This window comes from Marmota flaviventris, chromosome 8 (assembly GCF_047511675.1).
Source record: "Marmota flaviventris isolate mMarFla1 chromosome 8, mMarFla1.hap1, whole genome shotgun sequence".
NCBI classification, from domain to species: Eukaryota; Metazoa; Chordata; class Mammalia; order Rodentia; family Sciuridae; genus Marmota; species Marmota flaviventris.
The window spans coordinates 63,341,442-63,365,078 of record NC_092505.1 but is presented as its reverse complement, the minus strand read 5'-3'; the positions used below and the strand labels follow the sequence as shown (position 1 = coordinate 63,365,078).

General features: G+C 31.7%; 1 protein-coding gene across 9 annotated transcripts in view; it reads right to left on the bottom strand.

Moving 5' to 3' along the window:
- Zbtb20 (zinc finger and BTB domain containing 20) overlaps nucleotides 1-23,637 on the bottom strand; it is an 806,989-nt gene that overhangs the window by 763,185 nt on the left and 20,167 nt on the right. The window contains exon 1 of one of the 9 annotated variants that reach the window (XM_071615315.1): nucleotides 3,012-3,266. The exons of the other annotated variants lie outside the window; for them this stretch is intronic. The gene's annotated coding sequence lies outside the window, so the exon portion shown is untranslated. Of the gene's footprint in view, nucleotides 1-3,011; nucleotides 3,267-23,637 lie in introns of those variants that run through there. 9 annotated transcript variants of the gene reach the window in all.

The following is a 23,637-nucleotide window of genomic DNA, read 5'->3' as shown; positions in this document are numbered from 1 at the left end:
ATCACACAATTGGATATTTATGTAGTGCCAGATTTTATGAATACAAGAATTTGTTAATTAGCACAAGGACTAATCATTAAAATTCAAAAATAGATAAATAAACAGGAATGCCATTTATTTGTTAACATTTTGGGGGAAAGTATGCAGCTGCTATCCTTTTGATGAATATAGGCTTCTGCAGAAAAATAAGAAGAAAGTATCTGCAATTTTTGAGACCCTAATGAGTAAGATCCAAGAAACCACTATATTGTCTTTGCATTAAAAATAATCATTGTGATTTGCCCCTTAAGTTAAAAAAAATAAAAAGTTTAAACTGGCATGTGCTTAGCACTTGAATTATACTGTTTGGCATTCCACTGTTTTGGTCCTTTTCAAGGAGCCAAAGCTGATTTTCATCGGATAGGAGTTAAAGAGCATACACACGTCACTCAGTACCAAATTGTTTTAGCTACAGGGCATGGCAAAGCATGAAATAACTGCTTTAGAGCACTTCCTCATGTGGGTGTGTTAGATAACTGTCTGCTCCAACATTAAAATGAAACACACTGTGACCTGACCAAGGCTTCAGGAATCTAAACAGGCAGATTTCATGTGCTGATAGGGAGAGCCCACCATAACCAGCAAGGCTGGTTAATGAATTTTTCTGGCACTCTATAGCCCTCCTGTGACGCAAGCCTTTCAGCTTTCCAAATCCCTATACAGCAGAACACACTGGTTTTAAGTTTACTTATGCACATTTTACAATGTCCTGCTGTATTTGGATTGTGATAGTTCCTTCCAGAAAAGGGCAAGATTACTTTTCTTACTAAAAATATTTTAAATCTATCCAAGGCTAAGAATTATGATGCAAAAGAAAATATATACACATTCTGAAAATTAAAACAACCACAAACCAACTAAAATCTTGCTTATTATTTCTAGAAGGTAAAAATAAATTTTTATTTTCTCATGAATTATCTCCATTTTTTGTTTGCTTATGAGTAACATAAATATACTTAATGTGAAATTTTTAAAAACTCATATCAGCAAAGAATCTGATTCTTTATCTGTATACATATCTATGAATAAAGGCACAGAAATGTACACCAATATTTCCACACATACATGTATACAGAAAAAAAAACTTAGTCAAGAGATATGTAAAAAATTTCTTTAAAAACATGAACAGAATCTTAGATAGTTTTAACATGTGAATATAGAAAATGACAGGTGCAAGAAAACATGTACATTTTTTACCTCCTTAGTTTTGAAAGCAAATTTTTAGGCCAGAGTCTGAAATGGAAGAAATCAAATTCAAAACACCATTTACTGTGTGTCATATTAATATGCAGTTACAAAAAACTTCCCGCAAAGTTCCCCTTAAACCTTTGAGAGGGAAAAAAAGTCTCTGGCAGGACCTGATTGCGTGTACTTTGTATTTGTACTATTGTTGGTCAAATCTGGTTTTCTGAGCTTAAAAGACACTTTAGGAAAAAAAGCAAAAATCTAAATGTTTTTTAAAAAGTGGTAAAAAAAAAAAAAAAGACTACTAGCAGCAAAGTTCACCACCCTCCTGCAATAATGGATTTTTAATAAACATTTTACTAGATTTGAACCTTGAGAATGTGTTTGGGAATCTGTTCTAGCCTCCCAGGTGGGTTAAGAATATTGCTTATGCACTTCTTTGTGTTGTTAAAAAGGCCTAATGGAATTAAGAAGGTTGCGGGGGAGTCTGCCACTTATATTAAATAAATAATTTATTATAAAAAAGGTGTTATTATCAAAGATCTCTACAGATGAGCATCCATTTTCTATCCTTAGTCTTTTACATACTGAAAACATTCATTGTGTCTTAATTTTTATCAAATGAATAGCAGTTTTGCTTTCAGACAATCCAAATAAAAATTAAAGAAGTCTGTTTCAACTGGACATTACATAACTTCTCCTTTGAATTTTGAAGAACATTGTTCTGGGAAAACTGTTCAATAATATCAGCTAGTTTGAAACATAACTTTCCCCACCACAAAAAAAAAAAAGAAGAAAGAAAAAGAAAGCACCTCAAAACTGTATTTGAAATAACAAATACACTATTTATGGTCCCAAAATGTTAAATGAATACTTACAGTTGTTGCACAAGATGGCCTGATACACTTCATAGCTTCTACTTTGTAAAAAGATGGCCAACCCCCCTCCCCTCTTTCCCCAAGCATAAATAAACAGTAACATACTAAAAGGAAACTATCCTAGGATAAAAACTGCTTGTTAAGAAAGTTTTCATTCTTCTAACCACAGTGATAGTCCTATAAATGCAAAAGTCCATTTGTAAACTAAGAGTTAGTAAACAGAGTACCTTATTTCTTTCAAAATATAACCCTGGATGAAATATTTCCATGTATGTGATGATAAAAACAATTACTTACTTCTCACCTACCCTCAGCAACTACTCCTCACTTTATGTACAACATCAAATAAACATGCTGGCAAAAAGTATTCAACCTGCTTCAAGGATTTAAACTGTAAATATGGACTTTAAACTTCAATGTAAAACAAAGAACAAGTCTCACTTTAGTAATACCCACACTGGCACTGCAGCTAAAACTCATTGGCAAATAACTAACAAAACCCAGTTAGCAATAAATAAGGACAACATGATATATAGACAGACAGATGGAATTGCATAAACAGACAAGAAAAGCAAAGAGACAAACATACGGAGGAGTCTGTTTTAAAAGAGTGAAAGATTCTGATTTGTTTGGTACTTTAGTGAGAAAATAGGTTTGCAATTATTTTTAAAGTAATAAAACTGAATCACAAGGTCACACCCTTAAATAAGTAACAAGAAAATTAGTAGAGGTTAGGCCTCCTATATATGTTCCAAATTTTAAGCTAGCATTAGCTCTGTCAAATTTAAATATGGAAATTAAAATTCAAGGAAGAAAGGATAAAAGCATTGGGAACTAGAAGATGATAGATGGAGGGGTGATTGAGGCAGCAGGATTTTTTTTTTTTTTTATGAAAGTTGTCTTCCCTACCTTCTTCCCCAGCGCTGAGTTTCTCTTCTCATAATCGGTGTCTCCCTGGAAGTACAGTGTGAGTGGTAATGACTGCCTGCCTCCCTAATGAGTCCATTTTCCTGCTCTTGATGTTGTGTATATACACACACTGCAACCTACCTTACAAACCACAGAGACGGGAAGAGAGAGAGAGAGAGCAAGAGAGAGGGAGGGACAGGGGGGCAGAGAGAGAGAGAGAGACAGACAGCAACCAAGCGAGTGAGAGAGAGAGGAGAGAGAAAGAAAAACAGAAAGAAACAGAGAGAGAAAGGCACAGACAAAGCCCTCCTACCAGACAGCAGACAGCCCTCCTTCCCCTATCCAGTAAAATGCAACTCGTCTAATGCAGCAACAGGTTCAGTATTGCTAGGCTAACAGAGTGAAAAGGTATATTCTCTATATCATTACTGCTTGCAAATAAACAGTTTAAGAGCAGCTGGCTCCACCTTCTTTATTTATGCTCCATTATGAGGAATGTATTGTTTCAGTTCTGGCACACAGTATGTGTAATTATCATAAATACATTTTTCACATATTAGCAAGAAATAGTGAAATGCATAGCTTATTTTTGCAATCTTTTAAATTTATTTTTTAATGTGAGAAAAATGTCAACAAATCTGTTCTGACAAAAGCCTATTATTAATGATTTTAAAGTCAGAGCAGTCTTAAAGGAGACTCTGTGAGAAACAGACTCATACGATAGGAAAACTGATCTCAGACAAAATTGGTAACTGCAAAGAAGAAATCATTGCTCAGTAAATAAATCAAGACCATATAGAAAATTGCAGACAAAAACAGAATTAAGTTTAATTAAGTTACTAATAGGCTAGTACTCTAGAAGAAGGCAGATTGGCTTCTCATTTGAAGGATCTAGCTATACAAACATCACAATGCAGTGTACTCTGTATGAACAGGTGCGATGCAAATAAGTACATAGTACATAACAACAAAAATCCCTTAAGAAGATACCATCACAGGCAGACAAGATTTCTTAGAATATGGATCTGAAACTATCGTAGATATAACTTAATCTTTTATTATGAGGAAAAAATTAAAATAATCAGTGCTTCTAAATAAACTTTCCTTAAAAGAATAAAAATGTTTTGTCTGACATCTCTAATCAAATGTTTTTCCACATTCAAGCTCCAAAATAATGTTGTTGTTATGTTCCTCATAACAACAACATTATCACATGTTCCATGCCATTTCCTAACTCCTAGGTGCCTTTTTTCCCTTAAGTGACATATTTGCAACTTCAGAATTACAAACACCAGAAAATAGAACTAGTTTCAAGCCATTCTCCTCCTCCTTCAATTTTTCAAAACTAGACTCTACCTGATGAGTTGCACTTCATTCTAGCACTGTATCAGTCTAGACACCCACCCTCATTAATGTTTCTATACAGTTTGCCTGTGTGGCATTCAGGTAGGATTAAGGAACATTAGAAAAGAGGTAAATTTTTCTAAAGAAAATTTTTAATAAATAAAAGATAAGAGTACGTTCGAATTATTCCAACCCTGCATTTGGGCACCAATAATCCTAAGTATATTGATTATAAAATCATCCTTTTTATATATCTTGGCATATTACTGTCCTTCAAAAATGTGTTACTTTGTATAATCAAAACTACCATATTATATTATGTAAGCTTCAATTCCTTTGCTTAAAAATTAGTTTTCCATTAAAAGGTAAATATCTTAACTACTTCAATATGTAACTCAATTAACTTTCTTTATAAATCTTTTAGAATGTCAGGTAAATCCTGGATCATGTTCAAAACACAGATTAACAGTATTTGAGCTATTTTAATGGTTGAGAACCTACAACATAAAAAATTAGAAGTTAATGTCTACCCATACAAGTTATTCTAAGAAAACTCTAGTGAGAAGCCAAGTGTCCAGGACCCCTAGTCTCATTGTAAATCCAATTCTACTTCTCTGATGCATCACTAGCATCTTAGCCTCTCAAGAGTGGCTGCTTAAAAAGGAAATAAACCCACACTAAAATTGACTACCAGACCCCCTACTTTGGTGACATATCTGGAGAAAACACTTTATAAAGGACACAAGGTGTATCCAAGTTACCTGCATGCTTCTCACTTCTTATTGTTCTGGTAGCAGCTCTGTTTTTCTATATTGCCTGATTGTCTCTCTGAAGTTTTATTCAAATGTATCAAGAAAAATTCTGTTAACATAAGTACACAATCCTTATTAGTTTGTATGTTTTGACTTTTGAAAATAAGGTTCAAGGTTTTTGTTGTTGTTGTTTTCTATTGTTTTAATCCTAAGAAAACAAGAAGACAGTATTTGACTTTTGAAGGTCGGAAAATCAAAGGGAATGTAAAAGACTAAGAAGGCTTTTCACTTTTTCTAATGAAAAACTTTAGAGAGGTGAATTTAAAAGAGAAAAACAAGCATTTTGGCCTAGTGAAAAAGCACAACATCTCCAATACTTTCCCCATATCTACATACTTCCAAGTATAATAAGTATAACAATAATAAACATTGTTACTATTTTCTGAACCTTCACATATGCTCTTCCTTGCTGAGACTAGAGAGTGGGAAGACTTCAATTAACCAGAATACCAAGTGAAATGATATAGCCTTCCCTGGGTATCTGAGAGTAATTGGTTCCAGGGCCCCTACAAATGCCAAAGATGCTCAAGTCCCTAATACAAAAATCATATTATTTTCATATGATCTACACATATCTTCCAATACACTTTAAATTCTTCTTTAGATTACTTATGATACCTAACATAATGTAAATGCCATGAAATAGCTGTTATACTGTACAAAATAATAAGAAAAAGTCTGCACATAGTAACAATGTGATTTTTTTCCCAACATTTTTTTATCAGCTCCTGGTTGAATCTGTAGACACAAAACCCATAATATGGAGAACTTACAGTAATCTTGATTGACTCTCATACTGTGGAATTTATAAACTTATTTATTTTTTTTCCTATGTTAATATGTCATGCAGGCAATTTGGTTCTGTTAAAAGATCCTAAACGGATTTAAAAACTAGTCCACTTCTAAATGGACTTAAGACAGTGCAATCCAAACCAAAAATCCCAGAAAGCTATTTTGTAGACATTGACAAACTGATTGTAAAATTTATATTGAGAGGCAAAAGATCCCAAATAATCATATGCTATTGAAGAAGATAAACAAAGCTGGAAAAACTACAGTGATCAAGTATGACATTGGCAAACAAAGAGACAGAACCATGGAAAAAAATAGAGAGGTGAGAAATAGATCCACATAAATCTAATCAGCTGAACTTTAACAAAATAGAAAAGGCAATACAATGTAGTAAAGACAATCTTTTCCAACAAGTATTGCTGGAACAATTGGACATTCATATGTACGGAGAGCAGGAGGAGTAATCTAGAACCAGACCTTACTCCTTTCACAAAAATTAACTTAAAATGGATCACAGGCCTCAATGTAACACACAAAACTCCAAGACTCCAAAGGTATTAAATCTAGATGGCCCTGAGTTTGGCAATGACTTTTTAGATGATATACCAAAGATATGGTCCATGAAAGAAAGAACTGGTATGTAAAACTTCATCAAATTAAAAATGTCTTCTCTGAAAGACAGTTTCAAGAGAATAAGAAAAGCTACAGACTGGAAAATATAATTGCAGAAGACATATACTTGAAAAGATTTATCCCAAATAAGCAAGGACCTCTTTAAATTCAACAATTAGAAAAAGAAAAAACCTGATTAAAAAGTGGACCAAAGAGCTTAACAGACACCTTACCAAAGAAGATATATGAATGGCAAATAGGTACATAGAAAGGTATTTCATATCATATATCATCAAAAAATGCAAATTAAAAGAATGAGATTAAAACACTGATAATACCAAATACTAGTGAATATGTGGAGTAACAGAAGCTCTCATTCATTGTTGGTGGGAATACAAAATGTTTTAACCACTTTGAAAGACAGCTGATTGTTTCTTACAAAACTAAATAGACTCTTATCATGTGATCCAGCAATCACATTCCTTGTTATTTGTGTAAAGGAGGTGAAAACTTATATCTACACAAAAACCTGAACAGAGATGTTTATAGCAGTTCTATTCATAATTCCTCAATCTTGGATATAATCAAGATGTTCTTTAGTAGATGGATAATAGATGAACTGCAGTACAGTCAGACAATGGAATATGGATTCAATACTACAAAGAAATGAGATATCAAGCTCTGAAATGACACGGAGAAAACTTAAATGCATATTACTAAATGAAAGAAGCTAATGTGAAAAGTCTAAACACCATATAATTCCAACTATCTGACTTCCCAGAAAAGGCAAAATTATGAGAGAGTAAAAAAGTCAATGGTTGCCAGAGATTAGGGTGAGAGAATGATGAACAGAAAAAAATCATACAATATTTTTAGGGCAGTGAAAGTACTCTGTATGATCCAGTGGTGGCAGATACATGTGATTATAAATTTCTTCAAACCCACAGAATGGGGCTGGGATTATAGCTCAGTGGTAGAGCACTTGCCTAGCATGGGTGAGGCACTGGGATGGATCCTCAGCACCACATAAATAAATAAAGCAAATTATTGTGTCCATCTATAATTAAAAGTAAAAAAAAAATTTAAACTCATAGAATGTACACCCCCAAGAGTAAATAAATCTAGATGTTAAATACGGATTTGGGGTGATAATGATGTGTCAACGTGAATTCATTCATTGTAACTCATGTAGCACTCTAGTGGGGGATATAGATAAGGTGAAGGGGAGATGGATAGGTGAGAGCAAGGAGTATGAGAAATCCTGTACCCTCCTCTCATATAAGCTGTGAATCTAAAACTCTTTGAAAATGAGGTCTATTAACAAATTTTTAAAAATCCATTTCAGTCTCTACATTGCCACTAAACTTTGTATACCCTGGCAAGTCCTGTAACCACCCTCAATCAGCTTCAGTAAATATAATAAAAAATAAAATAACTAAAAGAAAGAGGTGGGGATGGGTTTGTAGCTCAGTGGCAAAGCACTTGCCTAGCATGTATGGGGCACTGGTTCAATACTCAGCACTACATAAAAAAATAAATTAATAAACAAAGATATTCTGAGTCCGTCTACAGCTGAAAACATTTTTTTAAAAAGAAAGGAATTTGATTGGATAACATAGAAATAATGATGATAGACAGTGCTTACGTGCTTACTATGTGCCAGGAACTATTCCTAGTACTTTTCAATTATAAACTCATTAAATCCTAATAATGACCCTATAAGAATTGTTTTTAGTTTCATTTCCAAGATGAAGAAACAAGAAAGATTAAGTGATTTGCATGAGATCACACAAATTAGCAGTAATGGAATCTGAACCCAGACTCTCTGATTTAGATCTCATGTAGTTAATACCTATACAATGATGTTTCCAAATATCTAATAATAGCTAAGGCCCCATCCAGTTATAAGAATCTGTACCTGTGAGTCAAATTCAACACATCCTAATGATTCCTCATCATACCTTGCTTAATAATACAGCACAGTCCAAATTCTTTAGCACCCAGAGATTTCAATATATTTGGTATAAAAGTACAGCAACTCTATATAAAATATATACTCTTATCAAGTATTCTTAAAAGTTGTATAATTGAAGCACCAAATATATAATACTAATGTGAATATTTTTTTAAAAAACTAAATAATACATAAAAATACAATAAACCACTTTTTATTTTTATAGCCTGAGAAAGGAATGGAAAAAACAAGTATTTAATTATAAAAATTTTATAAGAGACACTGAAAGAATAAAACTATCATGTGATTTTATACAATAGGTTTAACTTTGTTTTTTTGGGTTTTTTAAACTTTGGATTATTTAGAGATATATTCTGAATTATAATACTAAAAACTTGCTCTCAAAGAAAAAATTTACCCTGGTTCTGATTTTCAGCATTAACATGTATTGTATGCCCACTATGGCAACATACTCTATAATTGGGGTTCAAAGTGAAGATAAAAAGTACAATGTAATTACTCCCCTTGAAAACCTCAGACTAGTGAAGGACAGACATGTAAATAATCTAGCAAGTGCAAATAATCTTGCCACAACATACTGTGACATTTGACATAATGCAGTCCCTTAAATTTTGTGTTCCCTTTTCTGCTAGCCAAAAATTAAATCCAACAAAACAAATAAAAATTCCTAAATTTTAAATGTGGTTTATGGAATAGTGTGCATGTGCATTTGTGAGGGAAGAGGTAGGTACTAAGGTTAGAGGTGGAAAGAAATTCTCTAACAGTGTGGTTTATAGATGAATTGAGTATACTTTATAAATTTTCCCCAAAAGAGCACAGTACATTTACCTAGTTGGCTATAGAAACCAGCAAAAATATTCCCCTGGAGTGGAAAATTTCATTATTTTTAGATTTACAATATACCTCGTCAGGGTGATAGTGACAAGTGAATACTTCCAAAAGAATGTGAAAGATGAGACTTTTTTTTTAATTTTCAAAAGGAAGGCAAGTAAGGTAATTTCAAAAGCATCTGCTGTTATCCCAAGTTATACATTTACTGAATCCATTAATTATTAATGTTCTTTAATGTTTTTATAATATACAAGCTTAACAGAAGAACAATATTGTTATATTTAAAGATTGTTTACAGGGCGTTTTTCAAAACATACATTTTCTGCAAAGAAGAAGATGAAAGGGAAAAAACATCATGTTGCAATAATGGACAGTTTTAGAAATTGAGTAGAAAGGTAGTGTCTGGGACTGATAGGTCAAAATGAATAAAGACTACACTAAGCAGATGTCTCTGTCATTGAGGCCACTGTCATAACATTAATTCTATGTGCCTAATTAGATAATAATCCTTAATTTTCATATCTGTTTAAAACTTGTGTCCCATCGATCTCAAGAAAAACTGAGACTGAAGTAAATCAGAATTTACCAATACCTACCAGTAGTATGATCCTTAGAGGAAGAGATACATATCTAGTTTTAATCTTAATCAACAAATATTTCAGTTTTAAAGTGAAAACAAAGCATTGCATGTAATCTACACCACTGGGAGTACCTGTATTATGGCTCTTTGCAGCACTGCAGGATTTTATACACCTACCCTCCACACTGGACACAGAGACCCCCCACAACAAATATCAGAGCAGGGGCCCTACTTATTATCTTTGTTAGTCTAGCACCCGGCAGTACACCTGTTATACAGTTGAAGCCAATAAAGTAGTTTTGAATGAATGAATAAATGAACGAATGCATGATTACACATAGCAACGATATGTAAGGTTTTCAAACCTTGGTTAATTAAAACTTTAATAAAGTCCATTAAGGATGATATAAACAACCTGTTAAATAGTACTTCTAAAACTATTACATATAAAACATATCCTTTTTTAAAGATCTTATAACAAAAATTGTTAGGTAAAAAAGTAATAACTTTTTGATTTTTCTGTTTTTAAAAAATTTTTATAATAAAATAATGTTAAATGAAAAAGATAATGCCCTATAACTAGCAGAATTTTAATTCACATCAACTCTGAGAATAAACTCCAACTTGCATTTACATTTCATTTATTATTTCTTTCACATCTACAATGTTAAGTGTTCAAGTAGATGTCAAAGTTGGCCTGAGAGTTCTTCATTGGAATGAAGCTGTCTCCTTTAAAAAAAAAAAAATACCTTGGAAAGCAAAGATATGAGGAAGAAAAGAAAGAGGAGCAGTGCAGAAATTCTAATGTTCAGGTAGCCAAAAGATTAAGATTGATGCCTAATAATGAATTCTAAGAATTTGAACTTTTGCAATAAAAATATGCTCCTTCTCTCTAGACCTTTGGGAAAATATTTTCACTTTTGGGAAAAAGTGAAGGTACTGTCCCACATTCACTCACATACTGTAGCCTTTGCAAACATGCCAGTTTTTTTCACAAGAGAGAAAACACCAAGAGTTCCAGGAAGTAACCAGTGGTAGTATAAGCAGTAGCCAGCAAAACAGTGAAGAGCCAGTAAACAATGAATAATAAAAAGTCAAAAGTATGTTTAACATAGAATGACTCAGATATGGAAATGGGTCAATCACCTTTGTCCACAAATATTCAGGACAAGTGGAAAAGAGATAAAAAGATTAATGTTTGGATTATATTATTATTATGTTATTATTGTTGTTTTTACTATTTCTATAAACTGATCCTAAAAGATATTATTATCTGCAGAAACTTAGGGAAAGAGTATACCATCAATCAATAAATGTAAAAATCAATGAATTAAAAAACAACAAATGTCATACTATGGAAACCCTTCCTGATCCCTGATCAACACTTTTTACTTAACAATCTAGGACAATACTTATGACTATATTTGTTACAACACCTACATAATTTATTCATATGTGCAGCTTATATTCGTTATACAAGAAAAAGAAAAGAAACTACAGAGATACATTCTATTGCAAAAATGAAAGCCACATAAAATACATAAAAAAGGTATCTTAATTACAATAGATATTGTTTGTCCTACAGACTGGTTGAGATCCCCACTGTAATGCCTGGTGAATGTACACTCAACAACTCAGTTGTCACCTGATGTAGGGACACAAGCCTGTAATGCCAGCATCTTGGGAGGCTGATGCAGGAGGAGTGTTCAAAGCCAGCCTCAGCAACTTAGCAAGACACTAAGCAACTGAGACCATTTCTAAATAAAATACAAAATAGGGCCGGGATGTGGCTCGTAGTTAAGTGCCCCTAAGTTCAATCCATGGTATCAAAACAAACAAACAAACAAAAAAAGAAAGAAACAAACAAACAAAAAAAAAAAAAACCCTCAATTGACTACCTGTCTCTCTAGTTAAGCTGCTACTATTGACAAGGATACTTTTTAATAATAAGTTATCACTGCTATATGTTTTAGGTCTGCTAGCAGGGCTAGCACTTGTATAATATTCAGGACACTATGTCATTTAATCCTCCTAACAGCATTATAAAACATTTAGGAAAAAAATTAAGATAGGGAAAAGATTGGAAAGCATTTATGTTTCCTGGAAAATTGCAATCCTTATTTCAAATATGCTTGAAGAAAAGTACATTAAATCTCTGAAGATAAAATTTAAAGAAAGAAAAAAGAAAAGTAGCATATAAAAATAATTTTCAAACATGACAAAGGAAACATACCATGAACCAGTTTGATTAAAGAGTTGGAAACATTAATAACAATCTGTCCAGTAATTCTGAAGCCAGTTATTAATAATAGAGTCAGCGTGATAGCAGCCTGCTAAGTCCTCTGAGGCAACAGGCCATAGTGATGATTAAAAATGGGTAAAATCTATCATTTTTTTTGTTGTTCAGGAAAATTTCATTTAATGACAATAAGTTGTACATATACAGCCATAAACTTTTAAAATTGTATAAGTTAATAGAAAAAGTTATAATCTAAGCTTTCAATCTCCTTGTTTATTAATAAGTACAGAAAAATAACATTAGGGTATATATATATATTTTTTTCAAAATGTATATCAGATACCTTTTTACAGTATTCTTATAAAATAAACATTTGAAATAAATTTTAAATCAATCTAAATTTTAATCTGAAGTAATTTTAATAATTATATTGGGTATTTCAAAATTATAGTTTGCTTAATTTTGACTAGTTTATAAATTTATGTGTCAATTAAGAGTGTTCTATACAGGGTTGGAGTTATAGGTCAGAGGTAGAGCACTTGCCTAACATGCACAGTTCCTGTGTTTGATCCCCAGTCTGGGAAAAAGTATTCTGTACAAAACAAATTCTACTTCATAAATTTGGACTTGTCATCATATTAACATGTCATACTCTTATTTCAAACTGATGACATTTTGCCACTTAAAATGTAATAATGGTACAACAAAAAAAATATCCAACATCATTTAAACTTTTGTGAAATAGAAACATAAGTATCTCACCAGTTAAGGAAAGTTTTATCAGTAATAAATAAGAACACCGCCCAAAATGAAATCTGTGTTAATTGTGAAATGAACTGTGAAAGAAATAAATCATCATTATGTAGTTCATTTTAGAAATATAAGTGTCTAGACACTGATACATGCCTCTTATGATGTCAGATCTAAAGGTATAAAATTGAAAGTTACTGCAAACCACTCTAAGGTAACAATTTTTAAAAATTCATGAAATTTTTGCCTAAAATAACAAAGATTTTCCCCCTTATATCCCTCCACCAATAAATACATTTAGTTTAGCATGTCACCCATAATTAACTTATGCTTTATCAGTTAAATTAATGTGTAAAATACATGATCAGGAAATATTAGATATTATGAAATATATAATATTAAACATCATATTTATTATCATATAATATGAATTTTAAAATTTTCCAGATGCTACACTTTCACTATTACTATTGCTTTAAAAGTTACCTTAAGAAGTATATATAAGCAATAAATTAGAGAGTTTGAGAGAGTGGTGATAGTCAACATACATATAGCTGACAAGGCATAGGTATTTACCAGTAAGAAAGGTTACTAAAACTAATCAAATCAGATGCTGACTGTAAGCAAATGATACATTACCAGTGAACACTCCCTGAATATTAACTCAAGCGATAGTAACAGAATTCATCTCCTAAAATAAATTAATAAGAATTGAAGATGTACTTTTACCACTAAGTTACTTCCTCTAGAGCAATTGATTCTCCAATTGTTAAAATCTGAACCCTCCATCAGTAAAATAATTGAAGTCTGCACAGATCTTTATCTATTGGTTCTAAACTTCATTATCATGCAAAATATTAGTTAAGATCTTAAGCTTCTCCCATACTTGTTTGTGTATTTTCTATTAAATTTTAAAGTTGAATTAAAAATAAAAAGCCACATCCATGATATCCTAGAATATTTGTGTGTACCTTGGCTTCAATTCATTTGCTAAAATAACATGCCTATGAATGATGAATGAATTCTCTGTACATGCTTGATTCTGTGGTAGAACTTGTAAAAAACGTTTCTGAAATTGCTTTGCAAGAATGGGAAAGACTGGGCTGGGGTTGTGGCTCAGTGGTAGAGCTCTCACCTAGCACGTGCGGGGCACTGGGTTCAATCTTCAGCAGCACATAAATGTAAAATAAAGATATTATGTCCACCTAAAACTAAAAAATAAATAAATATTTTTTAAAAAAAAAAAAGAATGGGAAAGACTGGCATAATATTAAAGACAAAGTGAGATTTTTTTTTCCTCCTTTTTTGGCACTGGCAGGCCCAGCTGTGGTGCTCCAGCATCCTTTACAACACAGAGCTCTTGGGAGTTAGCTCTCATGATTGCTAGCTACGGCAATGGTATTGTGAAAATAGACATCAGCAGCCATCACAGTGACTGGAAGCTTGACAAGCACAATAGCATCAGTGGAACAGTGGACTTCTGGGCTCTTGGAAGGTCTGTAAGAGTGCAGGCACCTAACTGCTTGCTAAATAGTGATAGTGGTATTCTAACAGTTGAAGCAGCAGCACTTCAGTTGCCTCAGAAGCACAGCACTTATAAACTTGAAAACAAAACTTTTCCCTGCTTTCTGCAGGCACCTAATGTTAAATAACATTGGTATCTTGTTGTTATACCAGACCTTTAGATACTTTTGTATCCAATTCCCTGGATTAGAATTCCTGTTTTGAGTCATTTCCCATTTGTATAACCGGTTACCATTAAGCCCACATTCCAATATAGGCATAATTGTTTATTACTTTTACAGACATATACTACTATACTAAATACATTATAGAACACACAGTAGTAGATATTTTGAAGGATGAGATCAACAAGAAATAAACATTATAAAATAAATTTTAATTTGTTCTATTTATGAACAATTTAAAAATACATACTCTTAAGAAATGATAAGACAAATTAAATTAAATATGTATAATTCTTTATGTCTTGCCTTGGTATTGCATTTTGTGAAATGGTCATTTGAAAAATGATACTATGTTTGTTCCTGCAATATTTAACTGTAACGGTTGTCATAAAGGGGTGAGGGAGAAAGTCTCAGAAAATAGGACCCAAATGGAAGAAAAGTACCATTTCTGCTTACCAAATCACAAAACTCTATTTTCAAACCAATCCCAATTATGTAAAAGAACTTTGTTGAAATTTGACTAGTAAATTTCTATCTTCCTACCAATCAATAAGTCATTCTGATAAACTAAGGAAAAAAATTATCTTTCATATAATTTTTAACAAAATATTTTAAAACCTATGTAAAGGCTGCATTTATAAGACTTTAAAACAAGTTATAAAATTAGGTTCCAAGTTTTCAAAAATATGTGGATGCATTCTTTTTACAGTTTTTAATGTTTACAGAAACTAGTTTCACAATGAAATGGGTTTTGGCAACAAAATCTCATTATAATGAAAATAATTAGAAACATTACAAATAAAATGCTCTCACCATGCCATGGGTCTTTTAAACAGCAATTACCTTTTTCTTAATTATTAGTACCATTACTTTAAAAAGTAATACAATTTTTTGGAAAAATGTTAGAAAGGACCAATCACCTGACATTTCAGAAAAGGTATACAGAACGAGAACCCTTGTCACAATGTAATAGAAAAATGTGTAACTTCCATAAATTTGATATTATTTCACAATACTTTAACACTGAATAACCAATTAATCTCAATTGTGCAAACGAAATTCATGACAACTCTCTCTTTATTAGAAGGTATCATAATGCCTCTACTAAAACATTATGGTTTTTCCATATTTGGTAATATATTTTCTCCAAAATTTTAAAGATTTAAGTAAAAAATAAATTACTACATTAAAGACATCCTACAACCCTTGTGTGAACTTTTGACTTCAATTTGTTAAAATAGTTTGTCTATAAATGGTAAGTGAATGACTTTCACGTGTATGTAGTTGTGTAACATGACCCAGAAACCTTTTCTCTCTTCCAGTCAAAACAACCACTCCAATACTCTAAAATTATGTTAATACAGTTAACATAGATTTTCCACAATGCATCATTTAACTAAGAGAGTATTTTATTTCTTCACAGTCATCTTCTCCAGTAATCCCTTAGTGATTTGTAAAAACACAGTTCTTCTCTTACTGAAATTGAATGTAGCAAATACCATTGACTGAAATATTAGAAATACTGGGACTAGAATTTAACTACATAGTAAACATTCCATAATGCATAATTTATTCAATATTTGATTCTTCAAATCTTTAGCAATATTTTCTATGCATCTTCTAACAGCATTTTCTGACAAATGTGATAAAGTTTGTTGACATCATTTTTCAGCTATGTTTGCTCTGGAAGGAAAAACAATGTTTTTAATGATATATCTATAATATATATAAATTATATTACATGCAAATACATATTTATATATTTACTATTAATTTAACCCCCCCCCCAAATCTTCTAATCATTAATTTAATGACTCTGTAAAGTCCAAACTGAGTATCACATAATATTGAACATTGTTTGCTTCATGATCTGGGTAGTTACATTTTACTGCATTATCAATGAGATGGTCTTGTGTCATCATTCAAAAATATCTCAAAGTACACTATATATCTAAGTGAGATTCCTTTGAACGATAGTGAGTATTAATCAACATTTCAAATAGACTTCTCATTAGTTACTTTGGGTTGACCTATTGCTAACCATGATTATACACAATTTTTATACTATAACCAACAAAGTATCAATGGTATGCTTTAAGGATATTCTTGTTCAAATGTGCTAGAAATATTAGTATTATCTTATTATAATTTTTATTGAGTATGACTTTGTCTATTTTATAAGTTAGTTAAAACTAGATAATATAATCCATGACTCCTTATAACAAGGAACAAGTAAAATTAAATACCTCCAACTCTTCAAGCATATGAACTCTAATTCCCCCTTCAGGATACTTTGCATAATTTAAAATTCATGTAAATGATATTCTGACATTGCCAACATATATCTGCATGTTAAATATTAGTATTTTATTATAACTAGTTTTTAAAATATATTATATATATAAACATAAAAGTTTTGATTTTTTTCTCAAACCCTACTATTCCCTAGAGTACATGGAATCTATTTTTGACAACATAGTTCTACAAAATTGGCCTTGGATTCAGATTTGAAAAATACTTACTAGCTCTGTATTCTTAAGCAAGTTACTTATCATCCAGCAATAGCTATATCACACAGCTATTTTGATGATTACATTAGATTGATAATGTGACAACATTTGTTATGAACATACAAAGTTAAAGGCACTGGACAAAACACATTAAGTTCACTAATTCTTGAGTCTAGTTTCTAGATATAATGAGCACTTGATAAACATTAGTTTTCTTCCCCAGGAAACAGGGTTAATTGTACAAATTGAGGAATATCTGTTATGGTAAATAGAGTGGGTTGTTTACATTCCTGTGTCTCACAAAACTTCGAGGTTTCCAAAGCAAAGCCATGTTATAGTCATCCATGTATCTTAATAGAGCATGAGTACAATTTTCTGAATGTATCAAGTGCTCAATAATTTTTAAAATGTTAAGTGAATGTACATAGGCACCACCATAACTTGCTTTTTATTATATGTAAAAATTACAGCAACCCCTGGATTGACATATATGATAAATTAACTGCACAAATGATGCAAAACATGTTTTTATTTTTATACATATTCTATTATACCTTTGCAGGAAGGATAGAACTTTCCAGAGCTTTTCAAAGTGCAATATCTCTTTATTATTTGTACTGGGGAAATTACAATATGGAAATCCAAAATAATTTATATTTGAATTTTAAATGTGTTTCCATATTTATATTTGCATACTGGCATGTCTAATCATTCTATAAGAAAGAATATACTTCAAACAAAATGAGCTACTCTATTAAAAACTTACTCAGAAGTAGTTGAACACAATATGTTTATCTGATCTTTACCCTTACTTAACACCTCTATATAGCCTATACTACTATGATTATTCAAACTACATGGAACTTGCCTTTTTTCAGATAAAAATTCTTTAAATGTTGATTTCCATAATGATATTCTGTGTAGAAAGCCAGGGGATTTTTATTAATGAATTTGAAATCAAGTTTGCCTAGGTATTCTTAAAAATCAATTGAAATATATAATGAAACATAATGTATCATCTGCTTCACTAAAATTAAGAATTTTGATTTTTGTTAAGTATTTTATTGCTATAAATAATAGGCATTTTATACCTATAATAAAAGGCATCATTGTATCTTAGTGAGAACCTTATTATTTCATCTTATTTTTAATTATTCATGGATCATATACTCCATCTTTAGGTATATGGAAAACAGAGTGAACTGGCAGGGGAAAAATGGGCTTTAAAATCAAATAAACCTGGATTTGTATCAAACATCCACATTTCTTAGTTGCGACCCTAAATAAGCTAATTTTCTTCCGAATTTCAGTTTCCTCATTGGAAAACAAGGGGGAAAGCATTAAATGTGAATAAATACAAAGTATTTGATCCATAGCAAAACTCATTAAATAATAATACATTTACCCCTTCTCTTCCCAAACCCGAAATTCTCAAATTTTACTGTATTATTAATTTCTTCTAACTAGTAATGATCTGCATCAACAATTTACATGTATCAAATAACAGCTTAAAAATTTCTTCATTGGGCTGGGGGTGTGGCTCAAGGGGTAGCGTGCTCACCTGGCATGCATGCGGCCCGGGTTCAATCCTCAGCACCAAATACAAACAAAGATGTTGTATCCGCTGATAACTAAAAAAATAAATATTAAAATTCTCTCTTCCCTCTCTTTCTCTCTCTCTCTCTTTCTCTTTTAAAAAAATTTCTTCACATAAACTATTAAATTTAATTCTCACTGCTACCCTGTGAACTAATTTGTCATTATCCTAATTTTTCATGGTAATAAATTGAGCTTCAGAGAAAGTAAATGATTTTTCACAAGATCTTGAAAGTAGGATATTACAAAACCAGAGTTTAATCTAGGTCATCTAGTGTCTTCCTATTCTATCCAGGCTGCTTCACTAACTAATAATAATAAAAAAAAAAAAAAGTTCCCACCAGGAACTTCCTTAACAGTAAGTTTTAAACTAAGAAAGTAATACCTTAAGAATATTATTAAACTATCTGACTTGGCTCAGTGTGAGGTAAGAAGTAAGAACATAGTCACATTATTATCATCAGCAGTTCTAGGAGCTTTTACTTGACACAATATTTTAGTAATATATTCCTAGAAATATCTTTTTTTAAAGAGAGAGAAAAAAGAGAGGAGAGAAAGAGAGTGAGTGTGTGTATGTGTGTGTTTTAATATTTATTTTTCAGTTTTCGGTGAACACAACATCTTTTTTTTTTAATATTTATTTTTTAGTTCTCAGGGGACACAACATCTTTGTTTGTATGTGGTGCTGAGGATCGAACCCAGGCCGCACGCATGCCAGGCGAGCGCGCTACCACTTGAGCCACATCCCCAGCCCATAGAAAATATCTTTATATCAAAAATATTAAGAAGATATGCTTGTTCAAAATGGGGAAAAATTAACAAACAAAATTTAAGAGTATAATTTGTATTCTTCTATGATAAATTTCTCAATATCATTCTATTTTTTTTTAAATTATATCAGAAAAATAGGAATGTCTAAAATATTCGGTAGTCTATTAAAACAAGATCTTCACTTCATATAACTAACTTTGAAAGAAAAGTTGATCATTTAGATGACCCCAGGAGCACTTTTCAAGACACACTTAAGAATCATTTTTTTTTTTTTTTGAGCACTTACCTTCTCTTTTATCTATTTTTTATTAATTAGGAGAAAATAGAGCATAAAAGTTAAAGGTCTATGGGTTCCAGATAAGTTCAAATCTTGGCTCTACTACTTTTGACAAATCCTTTAATGTATTAAAACTTTTGTCCTCATCATTAAAGAACCTATATCAGGGGCTGGGGATGTGGCTCAAGCAGTAACGCGCTCGCCTGGCATGCGCGGGGCGCTGGGTTCCATCCTCAGCACCACATAAAAATAAAATACAGATGTTGCGTCTGCCGAGAACTAAAAAATAAATATTGAAAAAGTCTCTCCTAAAAAAAAGAACCTATGTTATATAATTTTGTGATGCCTGCGATAATCCAAGTATTTTTAATATAAGTAGTTAACATTTATCAAGCATTTGACCATATCCAAACACAATGCTAAACATTTTATAATATCTTCTACCTTCATCAATCATAAACACTTAAGTAATATTATAGTATTAGTATAGCCTTTGTATATGTGTGATATGCTGGGGATTGAATACAAGTCCTCTGCACATGCTAGGCAAGCAGTCTATCACTGAACTACATCCTTAGCCCTATTTTTATCTTTTATAGATAATAAGAGTTCTAAGGTCCCCCAACTAAACTCAATCCAGCACCCTAATTATAGACTATAAGCTCTTAAGATGCTAGGTATGTGTGAAGTTAAATGTCTGGCATGGAGAAAGCATTCAATAAAACTTAGCATGTATTTGTTTCTATTTTATCTAAATGTCAACATATTTAACTGTTGTAAATTGAATGAAGTAGTACTCAAATACATTAATTTCATGATTATTTTCTACATAACATGATCATTCTGAGTCAGGGAGAAAGAGTAAGCAAACTAATTGTGAATCACTTATTTGGGATTACTATTAGGGACCAGATTGTAAATGGCACTTAACTAATAAAAGTTAATAACTGAGGCAACTTAAATACAAAAGAAACCAGTCTGAAAAGGGTATATAACCTATGATTACAACTATACTATATTCTGGAAAAGGCAAAACTTTGGAGACAACTAAAAAGTCAGTGATTGGGGGAAAGAAACAAGAATTTAAAAAGAGCACAGAGCAATTTTAGGGCATACTCTGTATGTATACTATAACGGCGTATACAAGTCATACATTTGTTCAAAACCACAGAAAGCCCAACACCAGATGTGAACCCTAATATAAACTATGATTCTGAGTGAGGATCATGTATCAATGTATGTTCAAAGATTGTAACAAATGTACCACTGTAGGAAATGTTATGTGTGGGAGTAGAAGACATGTAGGAATTCTCTGGACATTATGCTCTTAAATCAAAATCTGCTCTAAAAACTCAAGCTTATTTTTAAAAATCATCATACAATAGTTCTTGAGTAAAGTCTCACTAAATCTCAAAGAAATAATATTATACTAACTCTCAGCACAAGCATTTAAACCAAAACTCAATAGTAAATAGATTTTAAAAAATTAATAGGAGTTGATTTGGGAATGTAAACATAAAAAGTGAAGACACGAGCGGGATGAAACCATCAAGATGCACTGAAGTCAGATGAGGACAAATGACAGAATGTCACAGTGCCTTAATCTAGGAAAGATAAAAAAAAAAAAAAACTGAATGGTTACAAATTCCCAAATGAGAAACTGGAGATAATTTAAAATTAGGTTTTAAGGGGTGAAAAGAATTCCCAAAAGGCCTTGGTTCTAAAAACTCAAGCTTAAGACTAGAAACTCGTGACTCCCAGTACAGAGCTCTTTTCACTATAACAGAATGGCACAGTCAAAACATGTTTGACTCAAGGCAGTAAATAATATTTGGCCAAGGAAAAAGTAATGGAAAGTCTTTGAGTCAGACTCAAGTATTCTAGCAGGTACGTCAAGGAATATCTATAATTTCAAAAGAGTTTTAATCAGAAGACAAAGAAATTTAGGACTTGAAAAGGAATAAAATTCCAGAATTAATGAAAAATGACCAGACTCTATAGCATAAATAAATTTATGTAGAAATCAATAAATTACTGAAATAAAGTCAGTTTTACAATACATGTCCTAAAATTTCCTAAATTCACATCTAGTCCCAATTAGGCAATGATCCCATCTTTTGGGACTGATTTATTTTATATAAATTTTTTTCTGACTGGATTTTAAAAATCTTTTTTTATGATGAAAAATTTCAAATACAAACAGTATATAATGACTTAATTCTTTTGTACTCATTATCCAATTTCAATAATTAACATTTTACCATGACCATCATTTGTTTTTTCTGGAGTGGTTGAACTGATTTAAGATGAAGAACAGAAGCATCACTGTGATTAGGAAAAAGAAAGGACAGAAGAAATATTTTTGGACTGTCATTGAGACTTGAACCAGGAAGATTACAGATAATGAACTCTAATTATCCAAGAGGCAGGGATAACAAGTGAAAATCTGTTAATGACATGGTTCACATGTTGTTTGACAATCATTAGAACTATCTATGGAGAAGAGTGTTTTATTATTTTTAAACTTATTTTAGTTTCACACCAAGTAATATGGCAGGAAATGTTGCAAAGCTTGACATTATAGAGATTATAGTTACCTAAAAATAGGTTTATCTTAGGGCTGGGGATGTGGCTCAAGCGGTAGCGCGCTCGCCTGGCATGCGTGCCGCACGCCCAGGTTCGATCCTCAGCACCACATACAAAAAAAAAAAAAAAGATGTTGTGTCCGCCGAGAACTAAAAAATAAATATTAAAAAATTCTCTCTCTCTTTAAAAAAAATAAAAATAAAAATAGGTTTATCTTAAAGGAACATATAGATTAATTTTATCATGTTTAAATTCATATAATAACTAATCTACCCACTCCAAAAAGTACCCGTTTAAAGAATAGTTTATACTATTTATAAAATAGCAACATCACTAAGTCTCAATTTATTTTTAATGCTTGAATTTTATTTTTATGCCCTATGTAGTTGTTTTTGTGTACTTAAAAAACTTTCCCCATTTTTGGTTTCGAAATTTTAAATAAAATGTAAAGTTCCTTTTATCAAGTTCGGTGTTTTTTGTGTTTTGTTTCATTTTTGTCTTTGTTTTTGTTTTAGTATTGAATAAACTATTTTTTCTGGATCTTAGGGAGTCTTTTGAGTATTTAGAATCTCACTTCAATTTCTGATCTAAATGTTGAAAGCAAAGGCTGCTAGAAGCTGACTATGCAGCAAATACAACTATATCTAAAACATGCAGATTAAAAAGAAAATGTAAAGAATGTCATGCTGAGTTGTCTCAATTTTCATCATGAAACAAGAGGCAAGAATTGGCAGGTAGAGATAGGAGAGATGAATTTCTAATTGGCGAAAGGGAGTTTAAAAATAAAATAACTAGCAAGGCCCAATTCGAGTTTTAAAGCATGAATCTAAGTACCAAAAACGTGTTCTTTTTTTTTTTTTTTTCTATTTGGGTCCTCCAAATTAACTTTCAATTGCAAATCCAATGAACGGAACCTAATTCTTTCCTCTATCTTCTGTAGCAGATGTTACCATAAAGCTGTTTCATGCTCTCCATTCTCCCTCAAATATAACAATTTTCCTCTATCAATAATATTCCCACTTGCAATTGATGTGAATCAAGCCACATAATAACTATACAATCCTATATCTCTGATGAAGTCCTTCGTTCTCCATGGATTTTTAGTTCAGTCAAAAGGTATCACTATCCCACAATGCCTTTATTTGCCCCGCTTTTACATAAGATCCAAGATCCTGCTTTTCCAATGAACATTTTCTATAAAATTTTCTACATATTGATTCTATTCATTTTCTGACCAAAAATTTCTAAAATGGCTATTCCTCC